Here is a 10,000-nt window from a genome sequence, read left to right as displayed (position 1 = left end):
GAAAGCACAGGCAACTCGTTCGCACGCCAAAGCCAACCAAATGGCAATTTAACCGAGGGACATGCATTTCGCAAGGCAACTTGTACAATTACCCGAGGGACATGGCATGCTTGCCAAGGCCGTGGCTTGGCATGCTTGCCAAGGCCGTGGCATGACATGCTGCTGGCCAAGGCCGGGCATGCCATGCTGCTGGACAAGGCCGTGGCAAGGCATGCTGATGGCCGAGGCCGTGGCAAGGCATGCTGATGGCCGAGGCCGTGGCAAGGCATGCTGATGGCCGAGGCCGTGGCAAGGCATGCTGCTGGCCAAGGCGTTGGCATGGCATGCTGCTGCTGACCAAGGCTTGGGCTTGCCATGCTGCCGGCCAAGGCCGCGGCATGGCATGCTGCCGGCCAAGGCCGCGGCATGCCATGTTGCCGGCCAAGGCCGTGGCATGGCATGCTGCTGGCCAAGGCCGTGGCATGACATGCTGGCCAAGGCCGGGGCATGGCAAGCTGCTGGCCAAGGTCGTGGCATGGCACGCTGCTGGCCAAGGCCGGGGCATAGCACGCTGCTGGCCATGGCCGTGGCTTGGCAAGGTTGCCAAGGCCGGGGCATGGCGTGCTGCTGGCCAAGGCTTTGGCATGCCATGTTGCTGGCCAAGGCTGTGGCATGGCATGCTGCTGGCCAAGGCTGTGGCATGGCATGCTGCTGGCCAAGGCCGTGGCATGACATGCTGGCCAAGGCCGGGGCATGGCATGCTGCTGGCCAAGGTCGTGGCATGGCATGCTGCTGGCCAAGGCCGTGGCATGACATGCTTGCCAAGGCCAGGGCATGGCATGCTGCTGGCCAAGGCTTTGGCATGCCATGTTGCTGGCCAAGGCTGTGGCATGGCATGCTGCCCTAGGCCAACGTGCCACCGCCACCGCCGCGGGCCGCCACTCGACGCATCCCGTGCTTGGCTATGTAGTTTCGATGCCACAAGCCAATGCCACAAGCCAAGCGATGGCATGTGCCAAGCGCCCGCCTAGGCATAGGCGTGGCCTGTGGCCTGGCCATGCTGGCCAGCCTTAAGGGAGGTGCCCCCCCCTTATAATAGCCTGTTAAGCCCTTTTCAATCTGGCAGGAGGAAACATCAAGCATGTTCGAGGAGTCATAATGGGGTTTTTTTAAAAAGTAATGGTTTTTTGCCAAAACTTTCAACATGAAAGTTGTATGAAATAATTTAATACACCATAAAAAAAATTATAAAAAAATATTTGGCCACCGGAATATTTTATTTTAATTTATTTCAATTTTAATACTTAAAAAATAATAAAAATTACTAAAAATACTCAAAAAATTCTAGAAAAATTCCAACAATTATAAGATGAGGCACTAGTAATTATAGTAATTTTTTTAATTATTTTTTTATTTTTAATTTATTTTATTATAATTTTTATGAGTAAATAAATAATTAAAAAGCCCGACGAACGTGCAAAAACTCTTAGAGAAACCCAGCAAGCATCGGATAGCTCGAATGCAAATAACAAACGCAACAGGCAACTTCCGAGGGACATACTTTTCCCAACAAGCTTCCACTGGGGAAAGCACTAGCAACGTGTTCGCAAGTCAAAGGCAACCAAACCGGCTATTACCCGAGGGACAAGCATTTCGCAGGGCAACATATACGTAAGTCAAAGCCAAACCAAATGGCAATTACACGAGGGACAGGATTGCTTGCCAAGGGCGTGGCATGCGATGTTCTAGCCCAAGGCCAAGGCACGCCACGCTGCGGGACAAGGCCGTGGCAAGACATGCGGCTGGCCTTGGCCTTGGCATGGCATGCCGCCGGCTTTGGCTGGGCTGCGTTGGCCTTGCCATGGAATGTTGCTGGCTTCGGATGGGCTGCCTTGGCCTTGGCCTTGGCCGTGGCATGGCATGCTGCTGGCCTTGGCCTTGGCCTTGGCATGGCATGCTGCTGGCTTTGGCTGGGCTGCCTTGGCCGTGGCATGGCATGCTGCTGGCTTTGGCTGGGCTGCCTTGGCCGTGGCATGGCATGCTGCTGGCCTAGGCCTTGGCATGGCATGCTGCTGGCTTTGGCTGGGCTGCCTTGGCCGTGGCATGGCATGCTGCTGGCCTAGGCCTTGGCATGGCATGCTGCTGGCTTTGGCTGGGCTGCCTTGGCCGTGGCATGGCATGCTGCTGGCCTTGGCATGGCATGGCATGCTGCTGGCTTTGGCTGGCCTGCCTTGGCCGTGGCATGGCATGCTGCTGGCCTAGGCCTTGGCATGGCATGCTGCTGGCTTTGGCTGGCCTGCCTTGGCCGTGGCATGGCATGCTGCTGGCCTAGGCCTTGGCATGGCATGCTGCTGGCTTTGGCTGGGCTGCCTTGGCCGTGGCATGGCATGCTGCTGGCCTTGGCCTTGGCATGGCATGCTGCTGGCTTTGGCTTGCCTGCCTTGGCCGTGGCATGGCATGCTGCTGGCCTAGGCCTTGGCATGGCATGCTGCTGGCTTTGGCTGGGCTGCCTTGGCCGTGGCATGGCATGCTGCTGGCCTTGGCCTTGGCATGGCATGCTGCTGGCTTTGGCTGGCCTGCCTTGGCCGTGGCATGGCATGCTGCTGGCCTAGGCCTTGGCATGGCATGCTGCTGGCTTTGGCTGGGCTGCCTTGGCCGTGGCATGGCATGCTGCTGGCCTTGGCCTTGGCATGGCATGCTGCTGGCTTTGGCTGGCCTGCCTTGGCCGTGGCATGGCATGCTGCTGGCCTAGGCCTTGGCATGGCATGCTGCTGGCTTTGGCTGGGCTGCCTTGGCCGTGGCATGGCATGCTGCTGGCCTTGGCCTTGGCATGGCATGCTGCTGGCTTTGGCTGGCCTGCCTTGGCCGTGGCATGGCATGCTGCTGGCCTAGGCCTTGGCATGGCATGCTGCTGGCTTTGGCTGGCCTGCCTTGGCCGTGGCATGGCATGCTGCTGGCCTAGGCCTTGGCATGGCATGCTGCTGGCTTTGGCTGGGCTGCCTTGGCCGTGGCATGGCATGCTGCTGGCCTTGGCCTTGGCATGGCATGCTGCTGGCTTTGGCTTGCCTGCCTTGGCCGTGGCATGGCATGCTGCTGGCCTAGGCCTTGGCATGGCATGCTGCTGGCTTTGGCTGGGCTGCCTTGGCCGTGGCATGGCATGCTGCTGGCCTTGGCCTTGGCTTGGCATGCTGCTGGCTTTGGCTGGGCTGCCTTGGCCGTGGCATGGCATGCTGCTGGCCTTGGCCTTGGCATGGCATGCTGCTGGCTTTGGCTGGCCTGCCTTGGCCGTGGCATGGCATGCTGCTGGCCTTGGCATGGCATGCTGCTGGCTTTGGCTGGGCTGCCTTCGCCGTGGCATGCCATGCTGCTGGCCTTGGCCTTGGGGCTGGGCTGCCTTGGCTGCGGTTCTTATCACTAGACGTGCGTTGCGTGCGAAGGCGTGCAAAGGCGTGCGCGACCATGCGCGCAACACGCGCACCGTGGTCAAAAGACCACGCGCGCGGTATTCGCACAGGCCACGCTGCCCACGCCGCGGGCATGCCAGGCCGCCCAGGCCGTGCGCATGCCATGCCGTGCTGCCCAGGCCGGCTGCATGCCAGGCCGCCCAGGCCGTGCGCATGCCATGCCGTGCTGCCCACGCCGCGGGCATGCCAGGCCGGCTGCATGCCAGGCCGCCCAGGCCGTGCGCATGCCATGCCGTGCTGCCCACGCCGCGGGCATGCCAGGCCGGCTGCATGCCAGGCCGCCCAGGCCGTGCGCATGCCATGCCGTGCTGCCCATGCCGCGCGCATGCCAGGCCGCCCACGCCCGCGCGCATGCCACGCCATGCTGCCCAAGGCCGCGCCCAGGCCGCGCAAGGCCGCGCCCAGGCCGCCCAAGGCCGCGCCCAGGCCGCGCAAGGCCGCGCCCAGGCCGCCCAAGGCCGCGCCCAGGCCGCGCAAGGCCGCCCAAGGCCGCGGTCCAGGCCGCCCAAGGCCGCGGCCGAGCCGCCCCAGGCCGCAGCCCAGGCCGCGGTCGAGCCGCAGTGCATGTAACCCAAGGCCGCAGCCCAGGCCGCGCCCAACATGGGGCGTACCTGCCACTGCCTTGCCCTGGGCAAGGGAGGTGCCCCCCCCTTATAATAGCCTGTTAAGCCCTTTTCAATCTGGCAGGAGGAAACATCAAGCATGTTCGAGGAGTCATAATGGGGTTTTTTTAAAAAGTAATGTTTTTTTGCCAAAACTTTCAACATGAAAGTTGTAGGAAATAATTTAATACACCATAAAAAAAATTAAAAAAAATATTTTTTTACAGAAAATATTTTATTTTAATTTATTTCGATATTAATACTTAAAAAATAATAAAAATTAATAAAAATAGTCAAAAAATTATGGAAAAATTCCCATAATTAAAGGATGATTCACTAGTAATTATAGAAATTATTAAATTATTTTTTTCATTTTTTTTATTTTATTTTGATTTTTTTATGCCAAATAAGGGCTTTAAAAATTCGAAAAGCTCCAGAAAAATTGCAAAAAAATAGGGAATGACATTTAAAATTGATTGTAGTGCATTTTTAATTGTGTTGCACGGTTTGGGTAAGATTATAAAAGAATCATGTTCAAAAAGATCGATCGAGGCGGTGGCACGCCATGGCCTTGGCCTTGGCCTTGGCCTTTGCCCGCGGCCTTGGCCTTTGCCTTGGCCTTGGCCTTTGCCTTGGCCTTGGCCATGCCTTGCACAGGGACTTGGCCTTGCCCACTGCCTTGGCCTTGGCTTTGGCCTTGGCCTTGGCATGGCATGGCATGCTCGCCGAGGCCGTGGCATGCCTTGCTGCTAGCCAAGGCCGTGGCGTGGCATGCTCGCCCAGCCCGTGGCATGCCGTGCTCGCCCAGCCCGTGGCACGCCATGTTGGCCCAAGGCATTGGCATGGCATGCCGGCCAAGGCATGCTGGCCAACGCTGCACAAGGCGGTGCCATGGCATGGCATGCTGACCAAGACCGTGCCATGGCATGCTGGGCGAGGCCGGGGCATGGCATGCTGGCCGAGGCCGTGGCTTGCCATGCCGCCACGGCCGTGGCATGCCGGGCAACGGACCGGCATGGCCCAGCCCGTGGCACGCCATGTTGGCCCAAGGCATTGGCATGGCATGCCGGCCAAGGCATGCTGGCCAACGCTGCGGCACGGCGTGCTGGACAAGGCGGTGCCATGGCATGGCATGCTGACCAAGACAGTGCCATGGCATGCTGGCCGAGGCCGTGGCATGGCATGCTGGCCGAGGCCGTGGCTTGCCATGCCGCCACGGCCGTGGCATGCTGGGCAACGGACCGGCATGGCATGCTGGCCGTGGCGGTGGCACGACATGCTGGCCAAGGCAGTGGCATGGCATGTAGGCCAAGGCTAAGGCATGGCACGCTGGCCAAGGCAGTCGCAAGGCATGCGGGCCGAGGCCGCGGCACGGCCCGCTGGGCAACGCGGTGGCATGGCATGCTGGGCAACGCCGTGGCAAGGCATGCGGGCCGAGGCCTTGGCATGGCATGCTGGCCGAGGCCGTGGCATGGCATGCGGGCCGAGGCCGTGGCATGGCATGGCATGCGGGCCGAGGCCGTGGCATGGCATGCGGGCCGAGGCCGTGGCGTGGCATGGCATGGCATGTTGGGCAACGCCGTGGCAAGACATGCGGGCCGAGGCCGTGGCATGGCATGTTGGGCAACGCCCTGGCAAGCCATGCGGGCCGAGGCCGTGGCGTGGCATGTTGGCCAAGGCTAAGGCATGGCACGCCGGGCAACGCGGTGCATTGGCATGCTGGGCAGCGCGGTGGCAAGGCATGGGGGCCGAGGCCGTGGCATGGCATGTTGGGCAACGCCGTGGCAAGACATGCGGGCCGAGGCCGTGGCATGGCATGCGGGCCGAGGCCGTGGCACGACATGTTGGCCAAGGCTAAGGCATGGCACGCCGGGCAACGCGGTGGCATGGCATGCTGGGCAACGCGGTGGCAAGGCATGCGGGCCGAGGCCGTGGCATGGCATGTTGGGCAACGCCGTAGAAGGGCATGCGGGCCGAGGCCGTGGCATGGCATGCGGGCCGAGGCCGTGGCATGGCATGTTGGGCGACGCCGTAGCAAGGCATGCGGGCCGAGGCCGTGGCATGTCATGCGGGCCGAGGCCGTGGCATGGCATGCGGGCCGAGGCCGTGGCATGGCATGTTGGCCGAGGCCGTGGCAAGGCATGCGGGCCGAGGCCGTGGCATGGCATGTTTGGCAACGCCGTGGCAAGACATGCGGGCTGTGGCATGGCATGGCATGCGGGCCGAGGCCGTGGCACGACATGTTGGCCAAGGCTAAGGCATGGCACGCCGGGCAACGCGGTGGCATGGCACGCCGGGCAACGCGGTGGCAAGGCATGCGGGCCGGGGCCGTGGCATGGCATGTTGGGCGACGCCGTAGCAAGGCATGCGGTCCGAGGCCGTGGCATGTCATGCGGGCCGAGGCCATGGCATGGCATGCGGGCCGAGGCCGTGGCATGGCATGTTGGGCGACGCCGTAGCAACGCATGCGGGCCGAGGCCGTGGCATGTCATGCGAGCCGAGGCCGTGGCATGGCATGCGGGCCGAGGCCGTGGCATGGCAAGTTGGGCGACGTCGTGGCAAGGCATGCGGGCCGAGGCCGTGGCATGTCACGCGGGCCGAGGCCGTGGCATGGCATGCGGGCAGAGGCCGTGGCATGGCATGTTGGGCGACGCCGTCGCAAGGCATGCGGGCCGAGGCCGTGGCATGGCATGCGGGCCGAGGCCGTGGCATGGCATGTTGGGCGACGCCGTAGCAAGGCATGCGGGCCGAGGCCGTGGCATGTCATGGCATGTTGGGCGACGCCGTAGCAAGGCATGCGGGCCGAGGCCGTGGCATGGCATGTTTGGCAACGCCGTGGCAAGACATGAGGGCCGTGGCATGGCATGGCATGCGGGCCGAGGCCGTGGCACGACATGTTGGCCAAGGCTAAGGCATGGCACGCCGGGCAACGCGGTGGCATGGCATGCGGGCCGGGGCCGTGGCATGGCATGTTGGCCAACGTCGTAGCAAGGCATGCGGGCCGAGGCCGAGGCCGTGGCACGGCATGCGGGCCGAGGCTGTGGCATGGCATGTTGGGCGACGCCGTAGCAAGGCATGCGGTCCGAGGCCGTGGCATGTCATGCGGGCCGAGGCCGTGGCATGGCATGCGGGCCGAGGCCGTGGCATGGCATGTTGGGCGACGCCGTAACAAGGCATGCGGGCCGAGGCCGTGCCGTGGCATGCGGGCCGAGGCCGTGGCATGGCATGCGGGCCGAGGCCGTGGCATGGCATGTTGGGCGACGCCGTAGCAAGGCATGCGGTCCGAGGCCGTGGCCTGTCATGCGGGCCGAGGCCGTGGCATGGCATGCGGGCCGAGGCCGTGGCATGGCATGCGGGCCGAGGCCGTGGCATGGCATGTTGGGCGACGCCGTAGCATGGCATGCGGGCCGAGGCCGTGGCATGTCATGCGCGCCGAGGCCGTGGCATGGCATGCGGGCCGAGGCCGTGGCATGGCAAGTTGGGCGACGTCGTGGCAAGGCATGCGGGCCGAGGCCGTGGCATGGCATGCGGGCCGAGGCCGTGGCAAGGCATGTTGGGCGACGCCGTAGCAAGGCATGCGGGCCGAGGCCGTGGCATGTCATGCGGGCCGAGGCCGTGGCATGGCATGCGGGCCGAGGCCGTGGCATGGCATGTTGGGCGACGCCGTAGCAAGGCATGCGGTCCGAGGCCGTGGCATGTCATGCGGGCCGAGGCCGTGGCATGGCATGCGGGCCGAGGCCGTGGCATGGCATGTTGGGCGACGCCGTAGCAAGGCATGCGGTCCGAGGCCGTGGCATGTCATGCGGGCCGAGGCCGTGGCATGGCATGCGGGCCGAGGCCGTGGCATGGCATGTTGGGCGACGCCGTAGCAAGGCATGCGGGCCGAGGCCGTGCCGTGGCGTGCGGGCCGAGGCCGTGGCATGGCATGTTGGGCGACGCCGTAGCAAGGCATGCGGTCCGAGGCCGTGGCATGTCATGCGGGCCGAGGCCGTGGCATGGCATGCGGGCCGAGGCCGTGGCATGGCATGTTGGGCGACGCCGTAGCAAGGCATGCGGGCCGAGGCCGTGCCGTGGCATGTTGGGCGACGCCGTAGCAAGGCATGCGGTCCGAGGCCGTGGCATGTCATGCGGGCCGAGGCCGTGGCATGGCATGCGGGCCGAGGCCGTGGCATGGCATGTTGGGCGACGCCGTAGCAAGGCATGCGGGCCGAGGCCGTGGCATGTCATGCGGGCCGAGGCCGTGGCATGGCATGCGGGCCGAGGCCGTGGCATGGCAAGTTGGGCGGCGTCGTGGCAAGGCATGCTGGCCGAGGCCGTGGCATGTCATGCGGGCCGAGGCCGTGGCATGGCATGCGGGCCGAGGCCGTGGCAAGGCATGTTGGGCGACGCCGTAGCAAGGCATGCGGGCCGAGGCCGTGGCATGTCATGCGGGCCGAGGCCGTGGCACGTCATGCGGGCCGAGGCCGTGGCATGGCATGTTTGGCCACGCCGTGGCAAGACATGCGGGCCGTGGCATGGCATGGCATGCGGGCCGAGGCCGTGGCTCGACATGTTGGCCAAGGCTAAGGCATGGCACGCCGGGCAACGCGGTGGCATGGCATGCTGGGCAACGCGGTGGCAAGGCATGCGGGCCGAGGCCGTGGCATGGCATGTTGGGCGACGCCGTGGCAAGGCATGCGGGCCGAGGCCGTGGCATGGCATGCGGGCCGAGGCCGTGGCATGGCATGCGGGCCGAGGCCGTGGCATGGCATGTTGGGCGACGCCGTAGCAAGGCATGCGGTCCGAGGCCGTGGCATGTCATGCGGGCCGAGGCCGTGGCATGGCATGCGGGCCGAGGCCGTGGCATGGCATGTTGGGCGACGCCGTAGCAAGGCATGCGGGCCGAGGCCGTGCCGTGGCATGCGGGCCGAGGCCGTGGCATGGCATGTTGGGCGACGCCGTAGCAAGGCATGCGGTCCGAGGCCGTGGCATGTCATGCGGGCCGAGGCCGTGGCATGGCATGCGGGCCGAGGCCGTGGCATGGCATGTTGGGCGACGCCGTAGCAAGGCATGCGGGCCGAGGCCGTGCCGTGGCATGCGGGCCGAGGCCGTGGCATGGCATGTTGGGCGACGCCGTAGCAAGGCATGCGGTCCGAGGCCGTGGCATGTCATGCGGGCCGAGGCCGTGGCATGGCATGCGGGCCGAGGCCGTGGCATGGCACGTTGGGCGACGCCGTAGCAAGGCATGCGGGCCGAGGCCGTGGCATGTCATGCGGGCCGAGGCCGTGGCATGGCAAGTTGGGCGGCGTCGTGGCAAGGCATGCGGGCCGAGGCCGTGGCATGTCATGCGGGCCGAGGCCGTGGCATGGCATGCGGGCCGAGGCCGTGGCACGTCATGCGGGCCGAGGCCGTGGCATGGCATGTTTGGCAACGCCGTGGCAAGACATGCGGGCTGTGGCATGGCATGGCATGCGGGCCGAGGCCGTGGCTCGACATGTTGGCCAAGGCTAAGGCATGGCACGCCGGGCAACGCGGTGGCATGGCATGCTGGGCAACGCGGTGGCAAGGCATGCGGGCCGAGGCCGTGGCATGGCATGTTGGGCAACGCCGCAGCAAGGCATGCGGGCCGAGGCCGTGGCATGGCATGCGGGCCGAGGCCGTGGCATGGCATGCGGGCCGAGGCCGTGGCATGGCATGCGGGCCGTGGCCGTGGCATGGCATGTTGGGCGACGCCGTCGCAAGGCATGCGGGCCGAGGCCGTGGCATGGCATGTTTGGCAACGCCGTGGCAAGACATGCGGGCCGTGGCATGGCATGGCATGCGGGCCGAGGCCGTGGCACGGCATGCGGGCCGAGGCCGTGGCATGGCATGTTGGGCGACGCCGTAGCAAGGCATGCGGGCCGAGGCCGTGGCCGTGGCATGGCATGCGGGCCGTGGCCGTGGCATGGCATGGCATGCGGGCCGAGGCCGTGGCAT

Source organism: Camellia sinensis, unplaced genomic scaffold (genome assembly GCF_055761805.1).
Source record: "Camellia sinensis isolate YWXY unplaced genomic scaffold, ASM5576180v1 Unanchor6, whole genome shotgun sequence".
Lineage (NCBI taxonomy): Eukaryota > Viridiplantae > Streptophyta > Magnoliopsida > Ericales > Theaceae > Camellia > Camellia sinensis.
Note: the sequence above shows the minus strand (reverse complement) of the source record.